The 26,355-nt window shown below is 40.4% G+C and overlaps 5 pseudogenes across 4 annotated transcripts; all 5 read left to right on the plus strand.

The window, feature by feature from the left end:
• Positions 1-1,629: 1,629 nt before the first annotated feature.
• Positions 1,630-26,338, plus strand: LOC147492158 (subtilisin-like protease SBT3 pseudogene; annotated as a pseudogene). Its single transcript, XR_015198131.1, has 5 exons — positions 1,630-1,930; positions 6,269-6,389; positions 6,833-6,987; positions 7,074-7,137; positions 23,518-26,338. The product of XR_015198131.1 is annotated as a subtilisin-like protease SBT3 pseudogene (transcript).
• On the plus strand, positions 2,388-5,125 carry LOC147492159 (subtilisin-like protease SBT3 pseudogene; annotated as a pseudogene). The gene has a single exon (XR_015198129.1). The product of XR_015198129.1 is annotated as a subtilisin-like protease SBT3 pseudogene (transcript).
• On the plus strand, positions 7,806-10,233 carry LOC147492160 (subtilisin-like protease SBT3 pseudogene; annotated as a pseudogene). The gene has a single exon (XR_015198130.1). The product of XR_015198130.1 is annotated as a subtilisin-like protease SBT3 pseudogene (transcript).
• Positions 10,554-17,523, plus strand: LOC147492161 (subtilisin-like protease SBT3 pseudogene; annotated as a pseudogene). The gene has a single exon (XR_015198132.1). The product of XR_015198132.1 is annotated as a subtilisin-like protease SBT3 pseudogene (transcript).
• Positions 25,390-26,338, plus strand: LOC147492162 (subtilisin-like protease SBT3 pseudogene; annotated as a pseudogene).
• Positions 26,339-26,355: the final 17 nt, after the last annotated feature.

The following is a 26,355-nucleotide window of genomic DNA, read 5'->3' on the forward strand; positions in this document are numbered from 1 at the left end:
TGTTCGTCTCATGATTCTTTACCTTGTGAAAATTACAGAAAGGTTTGTCTTCTATCTCCCGAGGCTTGTGAGTCGGATGTTGGAAATATTCCAACCTTCCTCAAGATATCTTCCAATGTAGTACTAATAGCAACATAATTGGATGGATCCAACTCCTTTCTTAATGACCTTTCAAATTTCTTCTTCTATGAAGGTTGACCCTCATATTTCGAATAAGACTCATTCAACTTCCTCTTATCGGATTTATGATGGGTCTCTTCTTTTGCCGAGTTACTTGCCTCAGACACTTGTAACACCAGTTGAACTAAAGCTGATAGAACACCCTCTTCGACTTGCACGTTTTTCTCGCTTTATCATAAAGCTCTCTCAGAGTCTTAATATCCTTTCGAAGCATATACTTGTGCATATCGGATGCAGGAATGAGCCCTGTTTGAAATGTCATTACTGCTGTCATCTCTGACTCATCCAAATGTTCTACTAACTGCGCTTTTGCCTTGAATTGCGACAAGAAACCTTTAAGAGATTCCTTATTCCCTTGCTTCAGTTGGAACAAAGCCGACACCTGCTTTGGTTTCACCCGTTGATGCCCATAATTGGTCAGATTTTTTTTTCAATCTCCCTATAACCTAATATTGATCCATCTTGTAAAGAACATAACCACTTTAATGCCTTCCCCTTCAGACTTGAAGAAAAGGACTTGCATAACAATGAATCTAGATATGTAGTTTCCTTATATATCGAAAACTGATGCCGATATGCAAAGAGATGGTCCATCGGATCCGATGGGCCATCATATTGAGTGAATTTAGGCAATTTAAACTTCGGCGGAACAAGCATCATTTCGATACTTTGATGTATCAGATTCCTACTAACATCATCCGCCAACTTCCTTATTGACGCTGAAGTCTTCTCGAGCACTTGATTTCCCAATTGTTTTAGCATCATTTCTTGTATCATTTCTTTAGTGATGGGCTGTGGTGTCGGCATTTCAGCTACTGGTGATACTTCAGCACCTTTCTCATTTCTTATTGATGCCTTTCCCCTATTATGACTACCCAATTTCGAACTACATTCCTCCTCATCTTCCTCTTGAAAATCCCTAACCACATTACTTGGACCTCCCTTATTCAATCCTGATTCTCCTTTAGCAAAATCGCATTCTGCCTCTCTACTTCTTTCAATCTTTTTAACATTTCCTGAAGCGACACCTCCACATTCATATTTGTTTCCATCTCCCCTCAGCTTACTGAAGCTCTTGTGTTTATTGTATCCGATTGATTATCATTCTCCATTCTTTTGCTGTTTGCTTTCTTCCTATGAGCCATTGTAAGCGAATTCACACTCTTCTATCACACTTCCTTCACTCAAATCTGTAAAAAACTCTGGATTCTAGATCGTAGAAGAAGAAAATCGAACAAATTTTTTTGTTCTAGATCCACAGACGGCGCCAATGTGGTTGCCAAGAATACTTACTTCCAATTAGTATTCTTAGTTCACACAATTATAGATGAAAGATAAAGGAAAACGATGTGTTTATTGATTAATGATAAAGTTTGTTACAATTTCTCTCTAGCTCACTCTTTCTCTCTCCTGTTTATGTAGTTTTTTGTAATCTGAATTGAATGAATCATTTCTTCCTCATTCAGTCTTTTTATAGTCTTTCCAAATGCTTTTGACCCAACATGCTTTCGCCAGGTGTCCATCCTTTTTCTATTCCCTTTCCCGCTTTATGCCTGCAAAATATTTCAAATATCCTGACATATATCGAGATATTGGCCCTTATGCAAATATCTTTTTAAAATAATGAAAGAAACATCTCTATGACTCCTATGAGTACGATATTTGCCCACTACAAGCGTGGATATGCTTTGGTTAAACCAGAAATGCGATGTAAGAAAATTTTGCATTGGCTTGTTGGCGCCATATTAATGTGAGTATCCGCCCCTTACTGTTTTTGCCTTGTTCAAATTATTTAAAAGTTTTTTGTGGTATATAGAATGGAAAAGAATGCTTTTACTGTTTATATATATTTTTTACTTGGGAGTTGTTAAAAGTTTTGACTGGATTAATCACCATTGATGGGTTTATTTTGATATGAAATTTCGCTCCAGTTATATTGCGTCGCCCCTGGAATTCTTTAGATCCTAGATCCTAGTCTTATGCCATTTTCAATTATGTTAAGATTAACCTTAATTTTCATCGTTTACAGTTCTTTATTATAAACAATAGTTGTTGAAAAAACAAACAATTGTATCAGTTGAAGTATTAGCTGTACAATTGAAAAACGGCAAAATAGACAAAAAGCTCCCAGTATATTGTCTGCTGGAGTGGACATTTCGAGGTCCCTATGTTTAAATGTATATATATAATAGGCTCTAGGAACTAGGATAGATCATATGTAGTCATCAAGCTACCAGCTTCGTTTCCAGGACAAAATGAAAATGGTGAGCATGCGTCATAGCTCATTGTTCTTCCTTGTGTGGATTCTCATTGCCTTTCAGATTAGATCCACACTAGCAGATAGGTCAACGTATATTGTGCATATGGACAAATTTGCAATGCCAAAGGCTTTTGCAACCCCTCATGATTGGTACTTGGCGACTATAAATTCTCTCAAGGTCCCTGGTGCAACGAACTCCGACAAACTCAAATCCATGCCAAGAATTCTTTATACCTACGACATTGCTATCCATGGTTTTAGTGTGGTCCTGTCTTTTGAAGAACTGAATAGCCTGCAGAAGTCCCCTGGGTTTGTTACGGCCTACCCAGACAAGGTTGTCAAGCTTCATACCACCCATACACCCGAATTCCTTTCTCTGAATAATATATCTGGTCTTTGGCCAGCATCCGATTATGGTACAGATGTAATTATAGGTATGATGGATAGCGGAGTTTGGCCAGAGAGTAAAAGCTTTAACGACGATGGTATGACAGAAGTCCCCAAAAGGTGGAAAGGAATTTGCCAGGAGGCAGGTGATTTTAATTCTTCCATGTGCAACCGGAAGCTTATTGGTGCTCGCTCTTACCAAAGTGGTGCTGTTGCTGCTAATCTACGTGCTGAATCAGACGGGGACTCACCAAGGGACGCAAATGGGCATGGAACACACACGTCAACTACGGCGGCTGGGAACTATGTTGAAGGTGTGTCATTCTTTGGCTATGCTAAGGGCACTGCAAGAGGGATTGCACCTCGTGCTCGAGTAGCCATGTATAGCGTCTCTGGGTCTGTTGGTGCTGGTTCTGACCTCCTCGCTGGAATGGACCAGGCAATTGCTGATGGCGTGGATGTAATTTCAGTCTCAATGGGCGTTGGATGGACCCCTTTATACGAGGATCCGATAGCCATTGCCGGCTTTGCTGCCATGGAAAAGGGTGTATTTGTCTCAACATCGGCAGGAAATGCTGGGCCAGGTCCAAAGATGGTGGAAAATGGAGTTCCTTGGTTGTTGACAGTTGGAGCGAGCACCATTGATCGTCAAAGCTCTGCAATATTGACTTTAGGAAATGGGATGACCACCATTGGTTGGTCTGAGTTTCCTGTAAATGCTTTGCTTGAAGGTGTGCAAGTGGTTTACAATGAGACACTCCTAGCATGCAATTCATCGGAACTCTTATCAGAAGCTAGTACCGGTAAAGTTGTCATTTGCAATGATGATTCTTGGGAGCTTGCCACTCAAATACAAGTGGTGACAAATTCCAACGTCGCAGGAGCAATATTTATTTCCAACAATACCGAGTATATGGAAACACGATCTCTTCCATGTCCAGGTATTGTAATCAGACTTGCCCAAATTCCAGGGCTGATCAGTTACGTGACGTCTACAACCAACCCAACTGTTACTATTAAGTTCCAACAAAGTGAACTAGGAGCACGGCCTGCCCCAGCTGTTTCATATTTCAGTTCAAGAGGGCCTTCTTCGACGTATCCTCCCATCCTGAAGCCAGATTTAATTGCACCAGGGTCTAAAGTCTTGGCAGCTTGGATCCCAATTTCACCTTCCGCTTTTCTAGAATCCAACATTGTATTATCAAGTAGTTACATATTAAATTCTGGTACTTCAATGGCATGCCCCCATGCATCTGGAGTGGCTGCACTTCTCAAGGGTGCAAACCCTGATTGGAGTCCTGCAGCTATCAGGTCGGCCATGATGACTACTGCAAGCCATATTGGTAATGATTACAGTCCTATTCGAGACAATGGCAAAAGTTTGAGGTATGCCACTCCCCTAGACATGGGATCTGGTCAAATCGATCCTAACAAGGCACTTGATCCGGGTCTTATATACGACGCAGATGCCCAAGACTATGTGAATCATCTTTGCTTGATGAATTTCACTAGGAAGCAAATCCTAATGATTACTAGATCGACAAAGTACAACTGCTCTAATGCAGCCGATCTCAATTACCCATCTTTCATGACTTTCTTTAACAAAACACCATTGACTGTTCATCGATTTCGCAGGACAGTAACCAATGTCGGAAACAATAATTCAGCTTATGAAGCCAATTTAAAAGTACCACGAGGAACCACAATCACTATATGGCCGGATACTCTTTCTTTTAGTCAGAAGTATCAGAAGCTCAGCTTCAGGTTATCTGTATACATTAAAGACATGAATACGTCGAAGTCATATGGTTCTTTGGTCTGGAAAGAAGTTGGTGGAAACCATACAGTTAGAAGTCCCATTGTGGTGTATAGAATTGTCTAGTGCAAGGGCATCATAGTTTGTCCATTGTCATGAGGTTTGGAAGACAATAAATAAAGTTGGTATTGTCAAGGGACCCACACTGAGTTCCTCTGCGAAGACACCACTCTTCAAGGGAAACTGTGAAGCTGCCTTCTTTATCTCCACTTTTAGAAATGTCGTAAGGGAAGTACGAGAATGTTTCTGGTTCACTCATTTGTGCCGATGAAGGAGGAAGTACACAATTAGGAGATCTATTGCTGTAGTTTCTCAGCAGGGGATTGATGATCAATGTAGTTTACTTTGTGTTAAATTAATGAAAGAAAAGATTATTTGTATGAGGCATCTCCAGTAGGACGCATCTAACTCATGTACAACCTCAATCAATTGATTTGTCTGATTTCTGTAGTTGTATACTAAAGCTTATATTTTGGACATTCTTTCCTTTCTTAGGTGGTCTTCTCCATATTAAGGTGACTTCAATGCTTGCCAAATATATCCATTCCTTCTAAGATCTATGTTATAAGGTGAAATTTTGTCAGATAACACAACAGTAATTGTAACGACCCGCCCCATCCTAACACGCCGATATTGTCCCCACTTAACTACTGCGGGACCTCCGACAGCATGGGGGTTTTTACTCCCGCCTGAGCACGCTTAACTTTGGATATCCTTTCCTTTCTTAGGTGGCCTTCTCCATATTAAGGTCACTTCAATGCTTGCCAAATATATCTATTCCCTTTAAGATCTATGTTATAAGGTGAAATTTTGTCAGATAAACAACAATAATTGTAACAACCGGCCCCATCTTAACATGCCGTTATTGTCCCACTTAGCCACTGCGGGACCTCCGATAGCGAGGTGGTTTTTACTCCCGCCTGAGCACGCTTAACTGTGGAGTTCTCACCAACCCTACTACCAATTGTGCTTGAAAAGGCCTCGACGTTAGGATTTGGAGGTTTTTCATAACCAGGATCTTGGACAGCCGCCTAAGCAATGTGGGATCACACCATGGCGCAACCACCACCCGTCATAGGGCTAGGCGCCTTTCTATCATACCCGTCCTCGGGCCACTGCCACGGGGTATCACAATAATGCTCACATGTGGTGATGGATTAAATTATTTGGTCTTTGGTGCAATTCTAGCACCAAAAAATTAAGCATAATTTCAATTATAATTCTTTCTGTAGTAGGAATCAGTGAAGTACAAGCCTCAGTTGAAATTTTTAATGGGACATGCAATGCTAGGCATGTGTTCATGTCATGTATTACAGTTAGTTCAATTGATTTATTTTCCAATTTAACCATTGAGTATGTAGACCAATTAAATGTGGCTCTGTATTTAAAGTTTGCCATCCCTCGTTTTAGATTGGAATTTGGAAATATACTTAAAAAGTTGAAAAAACCATGTAATGGAAATCAGGAAATGTTTCTATACCCTCTATATTATTACAATGGTTATTGATATTTGACATGGCTATGAAGTCTTAGACACTTTGGTCCCAAAAATTCTGAAATAAAGATAGTCTCGGCTGCCTCTGTATATTTTCTGAAGTGATTATTTTCAGTTTTCACTATTTCAGGTGAACTTGTTATAACTTTGTGGGTTTATCTACATGAGGAGTATCTCTTTTCGAGTCTGGTCCTGGACATCTCACTACTTCAATGGAGTATTCTTCTTCCTGTTTATGACCATTTAGTTCTGTAAGTGAGCAAAATTCTTGTATTTAAATATCTCGTAAAACTTCACTGGGAAACTGAGCCATTTTTTTATGAAATCCATTTGCTTGATATTAAATTATTCAACTTTGGCAAACACATATAGCATATAAAGACTTAATTAGGGGTTAGTAATACCATCAGAAATATTTAGAGTATCTCCAATCAGGGTGTGAATTTACATCCCATACATTTCACACCCACACAGGAATCAGGATATGCTCTGAGAAGATCGTTTTAAACCCAATGTTGCGAAGAAGTTTATTCAGGGATTTCTATTACGAATCTATACGCATTTCGTTTGAGACTTTGGAATTCTTTGCCAATTTGATGCCGTTTACTATTTGTCAGTAGAAGAGTTAACAATTTTGCATTTTAGAGGGGTCGAAATTGCATTATCTTTACATACCTGTCTATTCTTGTGTCAGCTTGTATTGAATTTGAAGAAGGCCTGTGTGTGGCCGGTTAATTGGAAGCCAAATGGAATGATATTGGTGGCATTGGAGATGAAATGCCTATGTTGTGTCCGCTTCTTTGGCCAACTAAGGTCCAACCTTGATCGAGAATTCTGTAATGCACTTGAGTGAGTTTTCTGCTATTATCTTTGTCACGTTCTACTTAATAACCGTCAGAATAAATTTTGAGGCCTCTTATTTGAAACATGCATAGAGCAAGGTGCAAACTCAATGGTTCTCCAACTGACTTTCATACATTTCTTCCACCAGATTTCAATGTATGTGACTTCCTTACCATTCCTTGTTTCTAGTTTCCTTTTCTTTATTTTATATAACAATAATACTGGTATAGTAAATTGGTTTGAAGGGTGTAGACCTTTTTCTGGCTCTGAATATGTTCTTGTTGTTTTAGATATTGTTCAATGGTGTTAATGTGAACTAGAATATGCTTATTTGCAGAAAAATTTATATGAATAAAGTGACGTCTTACTTTCATTTCTCTATTAATATCTAACCGTTTTATTATATTTCAGTTTGTTACATAAAATCTGGACTTCAGTTATCAGCAGTTAATTCACAATTTGGCTAGCATATTATGAAACAAATGAGAGTGGGAAAGAACTAGAATTGAACATATAAGAGAATACATACTTATAATATCTGTCACTATCGACTTGTTTACTCCTACATAAAACTTCATTAAAATTTTGCAATGCTTAGATCCTCACTCCCTCGGTACCTTTTTCAATGATATTATCATCGCTCTTTGCATCCTTTGCAAGTCTTTAATCAAAATGTGCTGTTCTCAATAGTTATCTGCTCTCTCTTGTTAAAATCAAAGGACGAAAATTTTAATAAGAAGTATTAGCTGTAAGATCCAAAAGTTTATCAGGTGGAGTGGACATATCAAGGTCCTATTTGCTAAAAACAAAACATACTAGGCTCTAGGCTATTTAGTCCTGAAGCTAAAAGCTTCCTTTCCAGGACGATTAGGCGATGGGAAAGATGCCACATCTCTCCTGGTTCTTCCAAGCTTGGATTCTGATTGCCATTCACACTGATTTTACACTAGCAGATAGGTCAACATATATAGTCCATATGGACAAATCTGCAATGCCCAAGGCTTTTGCAATCCATCACGATTGGTACTTGGCGACCATAAATTCGCTCAAGGTCGCCGGTACAAACTCTGACACACTCAAATCCATGCCGAGACTTCTCTATACCTATGACAATGCTATCCATGGTTTTAGTGCGGTCCTCTCTTTCGAAGAATTGCTGAATCTGCAGAACTCCCCTGGCTTTGTTACAGCATACCCAGACAAGATTGTCAAGCTTCATACCACCCATACACCCGAGTTCCTTTCTCTCAATACTATATCTGGTGTTTGGCCGGCATCTGACTATGGCAAAGATGTAATTATTGGCATGATGGACAGTGGAGTTTGGCCTGAGAGTAAAAGCTTCAATGACGATGGTATGACTGAGGTCCCCATTAAGTGGAAAGGAATTTGTCAGGCAGGAGGCGATTTTAATTCCTCCATGTGCAACCGGAAGCTTATTGGTGCTCGCTCTTACCAAAGTGGTGCTCTTGCTGCTAATTTAAATGGGGAAAGATACCGGGACTCACCAAGGGATGCAAATGGGCATGGGACACACACCTCATCTACGGCTGCTGGTAACTATGTAGAAGGTGTGTCATTCTTTGGCTATGCTGAGGGCACTGCAAGAGGGATTGCACCTCGCGCTCGAGTCGCCATGTACAGTGTCTCTGGGTCTGTTGGCGCTGGGTCAGATCTTCTCGCTGGGATGGACCAGGCAATTGAAGATGGTGTGGATGTAATTTCAGTTTCTATGGGGGCTGGAAGGATTCCTTTGTATGAGAATCCAATAGCTATTGCAGGCTTCGCAGCCATGGAAAAGGGTGTGTTTGTCTCGACATTGGCGGGAAACGATGGTCCATATCCAATGTCTGTGGAAAATGGGGTTCCATGGTTGTTGACAGTTGGAGCGAGCACCATTGATCGTCAAAACTCTGCAATATTGACTTTAGGAAATGGGATGTCCACCTTTGGTTGGTCTGAGTTTCCTGTAAATGCACTGCTAGAAAATGTGCCAGTGATCTACAATGAGACACTCTTAGCATGCGATTCTGCCGAACTATTATCAGCAGAAGCCACTGGGAAAATTGTCATTTGTAGTGATTACTCTGGATACCTTGCCAGTCAAATACATGAGACAGTTTTATACTCCAACGTTGCAGGAGCGATATTTATATCCAACAGTACCAAGTATATGGAAGTAAAAGATCTACCCTGTCCTGCTATGGTGATTACACCTGTCCAAAGTCCAGGGCTGATCAATTATGTAACATCTACAACCAATCCAACCGTAACAATGAAGTTCCAACTGGAAGTACTAGGATCAAAGCCAGCCCCAGCTGTTTCGTGTTACAGTTCAAGAGGGCCTTCATCCTCATATCCTAGCATCATGAAGCCAGATTTAATCGCTCCAGGGTCTAAAGTCCTGGCAGCTTGGATCCCAATTTCACCTTCTGCTTTTCTAGGATCCAACGTTGTATTATCAAGTAGTTACACATTAAAATCTGGTACTTCAATGGCATGTCCCCATGCATCTGGAGTGGCTGCACTTCTCAAGGGTGCAAACCCTGATTGGAGTCCTGCAGCTATCAGGTCGGCCATGATGACTACTGCAAGCCATATTGGTAATGACTACAGTCCTATTCAAGACAATGGCAAAAGTTTGAGGTATGCCACTCCCCTAGACATGGGATCTGGTCAAATCGATCCTAACAAGGCACTTGATCCAGGTCTTATATACGACGCAGATTCCCAAGACTATGTGAATCATCTTTGCTTCATGAATTTCACTAAGAAGCAAATCTTAACCATTACTAGATCGTCAAAGTACGATTGTTCTACTGCTGCGGATCTCAATTACCCGTCTTTCATGGCTTTCTTTAACAACACATCGTTGACTGTTCATAAATTTCACAGGACCGTTACCAATGTTGGACAGAAATCTTCGAGTTATAAAGTCAATTTGAAAGTACCGCGAGGAACCTCGATCACTGTAATGCCGGATACACTTTCTTTTACTCGGAGGTATCAGAAGGTGAGCTTCAACGTATCTGTGGACATTAAACAGATGAATACTTTGAAGTCGTATGGTTCGCTAGTCTGGAAAGAAGTTGGTGGAAACCACACAGTTAGGAGCCCCATTGTGGTGTATAGGATGGTTTAGTGCAAGGGCATCCTGGTGTCATTTCTGTCTTTGACCATTTAAAAACTCGTGAATGGAATTTTCATTCTTCTTTGCCTAAAGAATTATACATCAGACCAAACTTGTTCTCTTGAATTTCGTATTATATACTCTTCTAGCAGTTTAATTGTAAAATCACGTCTATTCTGGAAGAGCTCAGACTTTATCGGTGAATTGAAGAGTCTCCCATTCTTCCTAAATGACAAAATGGGAGACATGAGTTTTGAGATTGAATAGTATCACAATGTACATACGGTGAAACTCAACACATTGACCTTATGGTCTTTGCTTGTTCAAAACGTTAGTCACTCTCAACAATGCCACTTTACTTTCTGACTTCCATTCTTCGTACTCTGGACATGACTGATCTGAATGTTTCATATTTTTTCCAGGAAGGACATGGGTAAGAGTCCATAACACTTAAGTCATGATTTTTACAATATCAGAATTCATTGGTCTAAAGTTGTTATTGTTAGGCTGATTTTAACTATGAAAATCTATTAATTCTCTCATATGAATAATGTAATATAGTTAGTATAGACGACCGGAATATTTTCAAGTATCTTATGTTAAGGACAAAATTTTTGTAAGCATCTTAAATTGGACACAACATTTCTTTCAATTCTCCCTGAAAGTGAATTGCCCATGTTCATCTGCAAGGTAAAAATGTTGATACCCTAAAAACAGTTTTCTTTTTGTTAATGAAGTTTCCGTAGTTTCCTCCACATGTATTCTCCTATACCTATTGTTACTGAATTTGCATATTATGAATTCGATTGCCTTATGTCCCTTCCTGTATTTTGCCAAAGAGAGAATATCCTCCCTTCGAGATGTCTTTACATCTCAAAGGCTCGATCGCTTAAGTTTTAGTTTGGCTACTTGGTTAACTAGTAAAGTTTTGTGTATTAACGCAGAACATTATAAATACTAAAAGTGTGCAGAATTAGGCATTTCTCTCTTCTTCAATCCTTGTCTAGTGCTTTTGGTGTGTACTCTAAGGAGTAAGATTACACTGTCATTTAGAAACTTTCTAATTTTCTAATACTACGTTAGTCTCATTCCTCCATTAGCTTGTAAAAGATATAAACGTTTAGTTTATTCTTTTGCAAATGTTTATTCCTCTATTAGTGCTTAATGTTTGTAGTCCAACATGTAGGGCATAAAATCTGAAAGAGAAAGAAGAATGATGTCTTAATATGATTACAATGGTTTGATAATCTAATTGATGTGGACATCTAGTCGAGTCCAAGCCCATGGGTCGTGAGCCTACTAGTTTAGTTGTTGCTTTATTGTTATTAGTATAAATAAGGGCTTGTATTTAGGTTTGGGGTAGTTGTGTTTGTGTTTATGAACTATTGAGTGATTATGAATACAGGTGAGACTTTTAGGGTTCTATAAAGTGTAGATTTTGATTAAGTGTTGTTTCCGCCACTTCAGTCTATATTATTTGGCATCAGAGCAGGTTGTTTTTTGGGAGATTTGTGTAGAAACACTGTTCACAGCACTGTTCACCGTGAATCCAATTTTATTCTTGCAAATCAAGATATGTCTACAATGTCCGAGATGAAGAATTCATGGAGAACTAATAGATTTATATTAACGCCTAGAGTACGGGTTGCTCAATTAGAATAGTGGAGAGAAGCCTTGATGCAAAACAGGTTTGATCGATTAGAAGAAGCGACTAGTCGACTTAGGGAGGCTATGGTGGAGCTTTTGCAGCCCAAACCCCCTATCGTTGGTGGAGCTTCTATAGCCCAACATAAAACACCGGTTGTTGTCGATGACAACAAAGAGAAGGAAGGAATTTATGAAGCTGTTGTGTCATGTTTTGAGCGTGATAACAAACGAAATCAGCAAGTTCATCACCTTCTTTTTCAACAAAGACGTCCTGCTGACTAGATCTATGAAGGTCTTGTTCCTCCAATTCAGCAAGCACAAAGTGGTGGTTATATTGATCCTTTTCTAACCAATTTTGAGAAGGTTTTTGCTCGCAACCACAAAGCACTTCAATGCATACTTCGTGACTTCCAGTATCCATTGTGTTTTAAGAAATGAGTACTAGCAGCATTGTGGTGCCATGTTATTCGTTTGAGCAGATATTTGGGCAAAATTCGAAGTCGAATTCCTCAGAACCACGGGAGGGTGACGTATACAAGTTTGATGTTTGGAGAGCTTTTGCATATTGGTGAGTTTTCATGTCAACAAGCTTGTGGTCAAGCTTCATCAACCTGGAGAGTGTGATGTGGACATCTAGTCGAGTCCAAGCCCATGGGTCGTGAGCCCACTAGTTTAGTTGCTGATTTATTGTTATTAGTATAAATAAGAGCTTGTATTTAGGTTTGGGGGTAATTGTGTTTGTGTTTGTGAACTATTGAGTGATTATGAATAAAGGTAAGACTTTTAGGGTTCTATAAAGTGTAGATTTTGATTAAGTGTTGCTTCTGCCACTTCAATCTACATTACTAATTGTCAAAGATTATAAAAGAAAGCCAGAAAAGGAAAAAGGAATAGAAAAAGAACACACAAACACAATTGATAACTGAGATGATGACTTGTACAAATGTGCTCAGATGGTTTGGATTACAAAGTATCCATCTTTCTGATTATGTTACCTGCAGTATATTAATCGTTCCCCCTTTTTGTCATTGTGGCCTACATTTACAAAATCCCTCTTGTCATCCTTTGAAGTTTTCGTTATAAACCAAGTGTTTCCACAGATGTTTGTTCTCTATAGTATTCATCACACAAAGTAGTTCTTTAGAAAAATCTGCATTAATAGCTTCTCCTAAAAAACTACGATCATATATATGCCAGAACCTAAACAATATAGTCGCCAAGGCTTTCTGAGAAGATAATATGAGGGTTGTAAATGTAACAAGCATGATCTTTCTTGCATGGATTCTCGCTGCCCTCTATGTTGGAACCACAGCGGCTGATAGGTCTACATGTATAATCCACATGGGCAAATTTTCCATGCCAAAGGCCTTTGCAAATCATCATGAATGGTATTCAGCTTCCATTAACTCACTGGAGGTCACTGATGCAACCAACTCGGAAACGGCTAAATCGACATCAATAATTATATACACTTATGACAATGCCATCCATGGCTTTAGTGCAGTCCTCTCTTTGGAAGAAGTTCAGGAGCTAAAGAAGTCGCATGGCTTTGTGAGTGCTTACCCAGATAAGATTGTCAAACTTGATACCACCCATACTTTTGTATTCCTTTCCCTCAATACTGAATTTGGCCTCTGGCCACAGACAAATTATGGAAAGGATGTTATTATCGGTATGATGGACACTGGGGTCTGGTCAGACAGCAGGAGCTTTAATGATGATGGGATGACTGAGGTCCCAACTAGGTGGAAAGGAATTTGCCAGGCTGGTGACAATTTCAATTCTTTGATGTGCAACAGGAAGCTCATTGGTGCTCGCTATTTCAGCAGAGGCGCTGAGACTGCTAGCCTGTCTTCAACAGGTGTGAACACCCCGAGAGATAGATTTGGGCATGGGACACATACCTTGAGCACCGTAGCTGGGAACTATGTTGAAGGGGTATCCTTCTTTGGCTATGCCAAGGGCACCACAAGGGGGATTGCGCCTCGTGCTAGGTTGGCCATGTACAGAGTCACTGGGTCTGTAGGCTATGGTTCTGATCTCCTTGCTGGAATGGACCAAGCGATTGCAGATGGCGTGGACATAATTTCCATTTCTATGGGACTACTGAATGCTTATCCCATATATGAGGACCCGATAGCCATTGCTGCCTTTGCAGCCATGGAAAAAGGTGTGTTAGTCTCCTCATCAGCTGGTAATAATGATACGAGTGATCTGTACAAAATGGAGCTCCGTGGATGTTGACAGTTGGAGCCAGCACCTTTGATTGTCGGTTCTCTGCAACTTTCACTCTAGGGAATGGGATGTCCACCACTTCCTGGTCTCAGTTTCCTGAAAACGCATTGCTTGTGGACATGCCATTGGTCTACAATGAGACCCTCCTTGCTGCAACTCGTCTTATCAGAGGCCATTGCTAAGATTGTTATCTGTGTTGACGAATTTGGGGAACTCCAGAGTCTAATCAATGAAGTCACTCTATCAAAAGCCGCTGGAGCAATATTTATTTCCAATGACTCACAATATATAGAAGTTGGGGGTCTTCCTTGTCCAGGGGTAGTGATTAATCCAATCCACGCTCCAGCACTGATTGATTATGTGAAATCTACAACAAATCCAACAGTAACACTGAAGTTTCAACAAGACTTGTTAGGAGCAAAGCCCGCACCAACAGTTGCTTTTTACAGCTCGAGAGGACCTTCTCGCTCATATCTTTCCATCTTAAAACCAGATTTAATTGCTCCGGGATCAAAAGTAGTGGCAGCTTGGGTTCCAGCTTCACCTTTTGTCAATCTTGGGTCCAACTTGGTCTTGTCAACGAACTACAATGCAATTTCTGGGACGTCCTCATGCATCTGGTGTGGCTGCTCTTCTAAAGGCTGTAAACCCTGATTGGAGCCCTGCTGCTATTAGGTCTGCCATGATGACCACTGCAAGCCAGTTAGATAACAATTACTGTCTTATCCGAGACAACGGGGCCAATTTGACATACGCCACTCCTCTGGCCATGGGAGCAGGTCAAATTGATCCAAACAGGCACTTGATCCAGGTCTTATATATGACATAGATGCCCAAGACTACGTGAGTCACCTCTGCTTCATGAACTTCACTAAGGATCAAATCTTAGCAATCACTAGATCGTCCAACTACAATTGCTCAAAAGCTTCGGCTGATCTCAACTATCTGACTTTTATGGCTTTCTTCAACAACACTCCCTCAACTGTTCACGAGTTTCGTAGGACAGCAACTAATGTTGGAAACGGCGTGTCGACTTATAAAGCTAAGGTGACAGAACCTCTAGGAACATCAATCAGTGTGACACCAGATACACTTGTTTTCACTGATAAGTATGAGAAGCTTAGCTTCAATGTTTCTATAGACATTCAGCAGATGAAAGAGGCAAGCTCATTTGGTTCTCTAGTGTGGGAAGATGATGGGGCTAAGCATATAGTGAGGAGCCTCATTGTGGTTTATAGAGTGGTTTAGGCCATATGGTATGCGTCGTCTTTGTTGCCCTTGTAAAATTTGTCATATGAAAGTTACACACGCAACTTTTAATATGAAGTTAACAACTAACAAATTTGAAAGTGACCACATTTCTTTTTCTGCATCAAGTCTGTTTCTAGGTTCCATTCTCTGATCCTCCGTTGCTTCTGATCTAATTCAATGTGGTGAAATAGTAAGAACGTAAAATTAAAGTCACAAGTTAGCAATTCCCGAAACGATTGAGCTTTATCAGCGGTTTTGACAGCAATTTATAAAAGTCGGCTGTTAACTCCTATAGCATCCGTTGAGTTTCTCGTGGTTCATGCAATGTCATGCATGTGCCCATTCGGTTTGATAAATGTACACTTGAAATTTGTCAAGGAAGGAATAGGCTAATGGTTGGATGGGATAGTCATTTTAGATTCCAGTTATAAGGCTTAGGTGTTTTCGTTCCATGTTTATGGGAATTCAAAAATTGGGGATGATCCATTCAATCCAATTTTCATCTGAGGATATGATGGAAATTATAAGCTTCCTATTTTCGTCTGAAGATATGATGGAAATCATAAGTTTCTTTTTTCTATGCTAAGTAGAAGATCTTTGGTTTTGAAGGTTCATTTACATCAGGCATGAATCGCTTCATAGTTGGACTTACTTTAACGGTTTAACCTACATTGGCATGCATACTTCTTTCACCAAGTCTGTAATCATTGAGTTCCAAGTTCATACTGCATTCTTTGGCTCACAGTGCGTTGTTAATGCTACTAGCAAAAATGCTCTGTCGGGTCTAACAATAATCCTTTGTAGTGTTTATCCTTAATCATGCACATTTTTGATAGAGATGAATTATGAAAGCAAGAGATGAAAAGCAGCAGTTGGGTAGCATTATTGGTGGAGATAGGAAATGCTTTATTTGACCACCTTTGTCTCCACCTAAAGGATGCAGGAACCACTTGTTCTTCTACTTGGGGATTGTGATTCTGACCAACATGGTTATTTAGACACAAAGTTGGTTATTAAGCTTCACTTTTGTATTTACACACCAAATTCCGTAAGAATTTTTGGTTCCAACATGATTCACAAAGCTGGTCCCCATTGTGAAGCAATGGGGCTTATCAACTCTAGTGCTTTTGTTAACAGTTTGTTCAGTTAATTTATTATGCAATTTTACCATTTAGTGGAACTGTTAGTTGGATGGATCTGAAGCTTACCACCCTTAATTCTTGATTGGCAATACCAGTAAAATTTTGATGGATCTTTCTCAAACAAAATGTTTCAGCTGCCTCTGTAGCAGCTAGTGCTACAGTTGTCATGTATTGTTTGACAAAGCTATGAAGTTTAAGACAGTTGATCCTAAGAAGAGTAAACGAATTCGTTCTGAAGTGCGTTTCAGTATATTCACATCAGCTGGTTATACCTTCCACCATTTCATGTATCTAACTAAGGGATTAAACGAATTTTGACAAAAAGTTTGAGTCTTGTCCACCATTTCACATGAAAATGTGGCTTTTCAAGTCTGGTCTCCCACATCTCATTGCTTCATCTTAAACTACTTCCCTAGCTAGTTTCACCGTCTCAACTCAACAAATGTGCAAAACTGTTTGAGTAGGAGATTCAAAGAGTTTTTTTAACAGTGTGCACGTGTGCATGGCAAGGAAGTACATGCAAAAAAATTATATGACTAATGAAATTGTTTGGGTAAGAACTCGCCCAAACACACCAATGGTTTCGTAAGGGATGTTGTTGTAATGAATTGTTGAGACTGTACCTTCAATGGCTGCCTACGTATCCAAATCGTTCTCTGGAATCAAGTCTCTCAAATGAACGTAGTTCTTTGTTTCAAAGGAATGAGGTATTTATAGGATAATAATGAGAAATATCATTTCTTTAATTGCTAGAAAATCTTATGTAATTATGTAAAGTCTTAATATGGAAGCATATCTTGACAAATATGTTTTCTAAATCTAAACATGCTATATCTAGCTTATGGCGCCATAATTTTGGGCAGGGCCGGCACGCCATAATTTTGGGCAGGACAAACACGCCATAATTTTGGGCGGCGTTGGTATGCCATAATCTTGGGCATCGTGCCTAGTAGTGAGTGACACTATAATGGTACCCAACGATAGTTGTTTATAAGGGTGCAGATATGGTGGCACATACACCGCCCCCTCTTTGCTGGATGGAATTAGTTCCTTGTGGTGAAGAATAATAACAAAAACTGGTTAAAAAAGGATGCGACAGTGGAAATTATAAACAAAGGTGAAGATTGTGAAAAGAAAGCAACTAAATGTTGTTTGCTTGGCATGAATGCCTAAGGCTGTTTGTATGACCATGAAATTGATCGTTGTTTTTGTTCACTTGCTTAGTTCGAGCAACACACTGGTATGAAAACACTTTCAATACTAATGAGATGGAGAAATTTTTGGAAACTAAACATATCGCGATGCCCCCCAATTGTTGGCATTTCAATTTGGAGAAACAACCATATTCTACGACAGTTGGATAGATATTCCAACTATTCAATGTCAACCAATGCTTACCCCCAGTTTTAAGTTGTGTATAAAATATTGGTGAAACTTGAGCTTTGTTGTAAAATTTAAGCTTTTGTGGTGCATGGATTGCAAATGCAAACTCTACGACTTTGTGGCGCATGGAAAGAGGTGTTGCAAACGCAAACTCCATGACTTTTTTGTACATTGAGAGAGGTGTTGTAAACGCAAACTCCATGATTTGGTGATGCACGGACTTTTTGGTGTATGGATAGAGATGTTGAAAATGCAAACTCCATGGCTTGGTGATGCACGGAGTAACAGCAAACGCAAACTCCATGACTTTTTGGTGCATGGAGAGAGGTGTTGAAAACGCAAACTCTATGACTTTTTGGTGCATGGAGAGAGGTTGAAAACGCAAACTCCATGACTTTTTGGTGCATGGAGAGATGTATTGAAAACGCAAACTCCATGACTTTTTGGTGCATGGATAGAGGTATTGAAAATGCAAACTCCATGATTTTTTGGTGCATGGAGAGAGGTGTTGCAAACGCAAACTCCTTGACTTTTGAATTTGTATATGTTTTGTATAATTGAGCCTTCATATCAACTGTTTGCCTTTAAGAATGGTAACTGAGTAATTGATATATATTATTTTTGACTAACTAATTGAATGAAAATATAGAACTATGGAATAATGTATTTTATTGATGATTGATAATTTGAAAAACAAAAGAAGATTACTTCAAGGACCAGTTCTAAAGAACTGTCGACCCAAACTACTAATTGTCTGGCTTGATAAAAACACATCCTAATCTAGAGCCGGATTTGTTGTGTGAGCCGTCCGTGTAAACCATCTATGAATCGGGTGATGGGGCCGTAAGATTTGTTGGGCCTTCCTCGCCCCCAACTGCTAGCGTTTCACTAGAGATGCCTTCGTCTTGGTTGACTTCAGGGATGAAATCGCCGATAGGGAAATCTGCCATTTGGGATGCAAGTGCATGACTCTTTTCTGAAACGCAAGGTTCAAAATTGATGCTATAAGCACTTAAGTAGATGTCCCATTCTGCGAGTCTACTTGATTCCTGGACACTTCGGAAAACTTTGCGTAGAGGATATTCCGTGTATACTTTGACTAGTCTCCCTTGGAAATACGGCTTGAGGCGTCTGACAGCATGAACCAACGCTAGAACAATTTTTTCAATTCTCGAATATCTGATTTCCGCCCCTGTTAGTGTTTTACTAATGAAGAAGATCGGACGACCGCCTTCTCTATCGATGAACAGGACTGCACTTACTGCAGTATCTGTAGCGGCCAAGTAAGCTCCAACAGGTTGCCCTATAGCTGGGCTGGCCAAGATTGGTGACGAGACCAGGTAGTTCTTGATTGATTGAAAGGCATTTTCACAATCATCATTCCACCTTGCTGAGTTTAACGTCTAAAAGAAAGGACGACACCGGTCCGAGTACTTAGAGATGAAACGATTTAGTGCTGCTAAGCGACCTGTGAGCTATTGAATCTCCTTTTTTGTTTTTGGAGAGGGCATGGCTTGAATGGATCGGATCTGTTCTGGGTTAACTTCAATGCCTGACGAGTCATCAAATACCTTAGAAATTTCCCTGATATCAGTCCGCAGCACATTTTAAAGGATTTAGCCGCATGTTGAATTCATCAATTCTGTCAAAAACTGATTGTAAGTCGGAGATGTGATCTCCACTGTGTTTGGATTTTACAACCATGTCATCAATATAAGCCTCCATTGTCTTGCCCAACATATCTTTGAATATGGTGTCGATCATCCTCTGGTACGTAGCCCCTACGTTTTTTAAACCGAAATGCATAACTTGGTAACAAAAAATCCCTTGGTGGGTTATGAATCACGGTTTGCTTCTTGGTCCTTCACAGCTAGTGGGATCTGGTGGTAACCCGAATACGCATCTATAAATGATAATCGTGGGTAGCTAGACGTAGCATCCACCAATTCCAATATTCGTGGGAGAAGGTAGGGATGAATCGGGCAAGCTTTGTTAAGGTTTGTGAAATCAATGCACACTCTCATATTACCCTCTTTCTTGGGTACTGCAACCACATTAGACAACCACTGCGGATATGAAATTGGCCGTATAAACTTAGTTGAGAGTAAACGATCAATTTCCTCTCTGACTTTGAGTTTTCTTTCTGGGGCCATGCGCCTAGGATTCTACCGAACTGGCTTGATGGTAGGATCAATGTCAAGTGTGTGGCATGCAACTTCTGAGCTAATTCATGACATCTACTCGACTGACCAAGCAAAAATCTTTTTGTTCTTTCTGAGGAGTGCTACCATTTCCTTTTGTTCATTTTCCGTCAGTTCTGCCGATATGAAAGTTGTTTCTCCGCCTAAATTCCCAATCTGAACTTCTAAGAGGCGGTCTATGGTCGGCGGTCCTTCATTTCTTGAACTAGCAGTGTAAATATTGTGTGGGATTGATTCTGATTTAGATACTTGTTGCGAATTACTGAGAATTGTATTTCCCCGCATATCCGACTGACGATATTCCTCCAAGACCTTTTCGTGGATACCGGGAAGTCATCGTCGCCACAAGACCTTACAAATTCAGTCCTATGAGAACTTTATTATGCGGTGAAATGTAGAGACTCTTCGCCCATCTTTGTGGAGCCGATCCCTTCCTAGGATTGCATTGTAAAGGATTTGCAATTCATCGGAAGGAATTCAATGTCGATTGACTTGTCCATTAAGCGTGGTCGGTAAAGAGGCTCTTCCTATTGGGGTTGTTCTTTGTTCGTCAAACCCAATGATTGGATTATTTTCTGCAATAATTAAATTTTTCTCGACAAATTTGCATGTTCTTGTAGCAACCAAAAAAAACGACCGATAGAACTTCCGATTACCTATCATGATCGCTACCGAACTTCGCCATAATCCAACGAAAGTCGAGATGACGACAACATCATAATGAGGATGATGGGCCTTGATTAGATCTTTATCACTAAAACATAGGGGACCGGGCTCGTAGTTTTTTCGAACAATTCCTTGAACAAAATCAATGTTATTGATGTGATAAAATTCACGCAAGAAACCGAACTTAGCTCGTTGTTCACACTTTTGCCCTTGCTTTCGTGAAATGTCATTGATTTTGGCATGGCCGACTAGTATGACATTGTGGCTAGTCATTGCTAAATTTTGCTTCCACGGTTTTTGAAAGCAAAACTTCGTCTAATTGTCCCTTGTCGACTAGTCTTTGTATTTTTCCCTTAAGGGATCTACACTCTTCTGTTTCATGGCCGAAATTATTGTGGAAGTGACACCAAAGATTTTTGTCACGTTTAGACTTAGTGTGTTCAGGTAAGGGCATTGGAGGAAAAAGTAAGTTGCGTCCCTTGATCTTCTCATATATCACATCATACTTGGCATTTAATGGAGTAAGCTTCATTTCCTCACGAACTGTGTTAACATTTTCAGATTTTTGTTGTTGCCCTTCCGATATGTTTTGCTTATGTTTTCCTTTACCTTCGTTTGAGTCTTTACTCCGAAAGTCTTTATCTTTGGAAGCTTTTGATCTAACATCTTCCTTCACATTAATGAACTGTTGCGTTCGTGCAAACAAATCGGACTTTGATTGTAGGGGGTCCCGTACAAGGGAGTTGTAGATTTCGTTTTTATCGAAATGAGCTCCTTCCTTGAATGCATGAATGATCATTACGTCAGGGACATCGGTGACCTCTGCTTGTACTTGGCGGAAACGAATTCTTAACTTTGCCGGTCTTCATCCTTTTCTTTGCTTGGTGTTAAGCAAGATGTTAACATCCTTAGGACGTGTCCAATTATGCTTAAACCGATCTGGGGAACTAGTTTGCTAATTCCTGGAATGACGCGATAGATTGAGCTGGCAAGCTGGAAAGCCAACGTAGAGCTTCTCCTTTTAACGTAGACGGAAAAAGTTTGCATAAGAGGGGGTCATCTCTGCGCCGAAGAATTAGCCTACTTTTAAACTCCATAATATGATCGTTCGGGTCACCTCCTGCTTCTTTGAACGTAGGAAGTTTTGGTTGTTTGAATCCTTCCTGATGCTCTGCATTTTGTATCTTTAGGGAAAATCTCCCGACGACATCTTCGTTCACTGCAAGGTCTTTCCATCGTGCATCAGCGACACCCATATTGGTTATTGTTTTCTTGACAATGTCTTTGATTTGTTGTTTCGTGAATGGTGCGCCTGTGACTTCTAGATTTCCGATTTGAGGAGTAATTTCACCACGTTGCATCTCACGGTGTTGTCGTCCCCAACTATTGCTTGCTTCTATATTTGGCTGGTTCCTTGGGCTGCGAGACTTATGCCGATAAAAAGGGCTAAGCTGTCAAACTAGGGAGTCGCTTCTTTGGTGTCGCCGTACTCTAGGCTGACCTTTGTTAACTTGTCTGTATCGGTTTGCTGCATTCAAGCCATATCTAAGGTCATGTTGCAATTCGTCTCTGAGGTCCTGATCTTGGCGTCCAGCATTGCGTCTTATGGTGGATGTTGTCCACCTTTCTGATGCGCTATGATCAACATTCAATGATCTTGTCATGTTATGACCACTGCTACGCCTAGTGTTGTTGGTATTTCTAGATTTGGATCGCCTTCTTGAATGGGATGAATGTCTGCTTGACTTTGAGTGATCCTGATGATGCTCAGGGATAGGCTCCAATGGATGGGATGTACCATAATTAAATTGTAGTCGGTTGAATACATTCCGATTTTCACCAGATCTGGGGGCTCTTGCCGGTGTGGAAGATGCAGCATCGGCGCCATCCCTTTGTACTTGCTTCCCTTTATCCAGTTGCTTTTGTAAGTAGTTGTTATGTTCTTTCTCTCTTTTGAATCTCTGACGCAGCACTTTAAAGGCACATCTTCATCTCCTATCTCCATATTCTCTGAATCCGCTTTGTTTGCCTCTAGATCTTGAGAATGAGTTATTGGAGCCCTAAGTCGGTAATGCCTCTAGATCTGCTTTGTCGGGCACCCGAGGTTTGAAGGTCGAGCTTGTAGATCCGGAGCGGCCGGGTTGATTCATCAAGGTCTGACTAGTTGGAACTTCGGGATTGGGTAAGTTGTTTTCTTCTTCTTGTTGTAATCTTGCGTTCTTGCGTTCTTGCTCACTTGAGATCTTGTTGTTTTTGCCATTACCGAATCTTGGAAGAAAGAACGTGGACGAAAGTTCGTTGGTAAGAACCATAGACGGCGCCAATTATGTTTGGGTAAGAACTCGCCCAAACACACCAATGGTTTAAAGTAAGGGGTTGTTGTTGTAATGAATTGTTGAGACTGTACCTTCAATGGCTGCCTACGTATCCAAATCGTTCTCTGGAATCAAGTCTCTCAAATGAACGTAGTTCTTTGTTTCAAAGGAATGAGGTATTTATAGGATAATAATGAGAAATATAATTTCCTTAATTGCTAGAAAATCTTATGTAATTATGTAAAGTCTTAATATGGAAACATATCTTGACAAATATGTTTTCTAAATCTAAACCTGCTATATCTAGCTTATGGCGCCATAATTTTGGGCAGCGCAGGCACGCCATAATTTTGGGCAGCGCAGACACGCCATAATTTTGGGCATCGTGCCTAGTAGTGAGTGACACTTTAATAGTACCCAACGATGGTTGTTTATAAGGGTGCAGATATGGTGGCACATACAGAAATAAAATATTATGACTTGTATATCTGTTTCTACAATGCTAATGCTGTGTTGTATATTGGTTTCTGCAGAATTTGATCTAAAAAGGAATGTGCTTCTTGCAGGAAATTTTTGGTGAACAGAGTGATGACTTAGCTTCATTTCCTTATCAATATCCAACAGGTTTAAGTTCTTGCATTAAATTAAATTTAACTGAACTTAATTTGTATTTATCAAAAGTGTAACTCACAATACGCCTTATATATGATATTGATTTCATTACATTGATTGCAAAAGCTTAGATCCTAACTCCCTCTGTGTCATTTTCAATGATGTTATCATCACCCATTTTATCCTTAACAAGCCTTTAGTCCAAACATGTCGTTTTCAATAGTTGCCTGTTCTCTCTCGTTAAAATGAAAGAAAACGGGTATTAACTGTGATATCTAGAGCATAAAACTAAGCTAGATCTTTGTCAGCGGGAGTGGACATTTCAAGGTCCCATTAGTTCGAAATATAATCTGCTTTTGGATATTTATTCATCAAGCTAAAAGGTTCCCTTCCAAGACGAAATGAGCTCGACAAACATGCAGCATCTTGCAATGGTCATCCTTGCCTTGATTTTCATTGCTTTTCACACTGAAACCATACTAGCAGATAGGTCAACGTATATAGTCCACATGGACAAATCAGCAATGCCTAAGGCATTTGCAACCCATCATGGTTGGTACTTGGTGGCGGTAAATTCGCTCAAGGCCGCAGGTGCAACCAACTCCGATACACTAAAGTCGACACCGAGACTTCTCTATACCTATGACAGTGCCATCCATGGTTTTAGTGCGGTCCTTTTGAGGAATTGCAGAACTTGCAGACGTCCTCTGGGTTTGTTACATCCTACCTTGACAAGATCGTCAAGCTTCATACCACCCATACAACCGACTTCCTTTCTCTAAATAGTGTATCAGGCCTTTGGCCGGCATCTGATTATGGGACAGATGTAATTATCGGCATGATGGATAGTGGAGTTTGACCAGAGAGTAAGAGTTTTACTGATGATGGTATGACTGAGGTCCCCACAAGGTGGAAAGGAATTTGCCAGACGAGATGATTTTAATTCTATGATGTGCAACAGAAAGCTTATAGGTGCTTGCTCATACATAAGTGGTGCTTTTGCTGCTAACCTTCATGCCGAAACACATGGGGATTCGCCAAGGGATGGATTTGGGCATGGGACACCCACCTCAACCATAGCCGCTGGGAACTTTGTGAAAGGTGTTTCATTCTTCGGCTATGCTGAGGGCACTGCAAGAGGGGTTGCACCTTGTTCTCGAGTGGCCATGTACAAAGTCTCTGGGACGGTGGGTGCCGGTTCTGACCTCCTCGTGGGATTGGACCAGGCAATTGCAGACGGTGTGGATGTGATTTCAATCTCTATGGGTGTAGGTCCAACCCCATTGTATGAGGATCCAGTAACCATTGCAGGCTTTGTGGCCATGGAGAAGGGTGTCTTTGTCTCAACTGTGGCCGGAAACGATGGGCCATATCCAATGAGGGTTGAAAATGGAGCTCCGTGGTTGTTAACAGTTGGAGCAAGCATCATTGATCGTCAAAACTCTGCAATATTGACATTAGGAAATGGGATGGCCGCCACTGGTTGGTCCGAGTTTCCTGTAAATGCTTTGCTGGAAGATGCGCCAGTGGTCTACAATGCAACACTCCTAGCATGCGATTCATCAAAACTGTTTTCAGCAGCTAGTACTGGTAAAATTGTCATTTGTAGTGAAGAATTTGGGTACCTTGCCAGTCAAATACAAGAAGTTACAAACTCTGACGTAGCAGGAGCTATATTTATTTCTAACAATAGCCGGTGTATGGAAGTTAAGGACCTTCCTTGTCCAGGTATTGTGATTGAACTTGTCCAAAGTCAATTGCTGATCAAGTACATGACATCTACAACCAATCCAACAGCAACACTGAAGTTCCAACAGGCGTGCTAGGAGAAAAGCCTGCCCCCAGCTGTTTCATACTTCAGTTCAAGAGGGCCTTTTTTTATATATCCTACTGTCCTGAAGCTAGATTTAATCGCTCCAGGGTCTAAAGTCTTAGCAGCTTGGGTTCCAATTACACCTGCTTTTCTTGGGTCCAACACCGTATTATCGAGTAGTTGCACATTACTTTCTGGGACTTCCATGGCTTGTCCTCGTGCATCTGGAGTGGCTGCACTTCTTAAGGGTGCACACTGCACCCTGAATGGAGTCCTGCTGCTATTAAGTCGGCGATGATGACTACTGCAAGACATATTGGCAATGACAACAGTCCTCTTCGAGACAATGACAAAAATTTGACCTATGCCACTCCTCTAGACGTGGGATCTGGTCAAATCGATCCTAACAAGGCACTTGATCCAGGTCTTATATGTATTCGATGCAGACTCCCAAGATTACATCAACCATCTCTGCTTCATGAATTTCACTAGGAAGCAAATCTTAACCATTACTAGGTCGTCAAAGTACAACTGCTCTGGTGCTGCCGATCTTAATTATCCATCTTTCATGGCTTTCTTTAACAACACATCATTGACTTCTTATGAATTTCGCACGACAGTTACGAATGTTGGAAACATGCTTTTGACTTACAAAGCCATTTTGAAAGTACCTAAGGGAGCCTCAGTCACTGTAACTCCAGATAAACTTTCTTTTAGTCAGAAGTACCAGAAGGTGGGAGTCAACTTATCCATAGACATCAAATGGATGAACAGGTTGGAGTCATATGGTTCTCTGGTTTGGAAAGAAGTTGGTGGAAACCATACTGTTAGGAGTCCCATTGTGGTGTATAGGATGGTTTAATGCAAGGGCATCGTAGTGTCATTCTGCCTTAGACTACAGAACATTCCTAAATGGAATTCCTAATCCTTTTTTGGCCTAAGGAATTCTACATTATACCAAATTGCGGTTTCCTCTGTT

The sequence above is a fragment of the Coptis chinensis genome, chromosome 6, assembly GCF_015680905.1.
Source record: "Coptis chinensis isolate HL-2020 chromosome 6, ASM1568090v1, whole genome shotgun sequence".
Lineage (NCBI taxonomy): Eukaryota > Viridiplantae > Streptophyta > Magnoliopsida > Ranunculales > Ranunculaceae > Coptis > Coptis chinensis.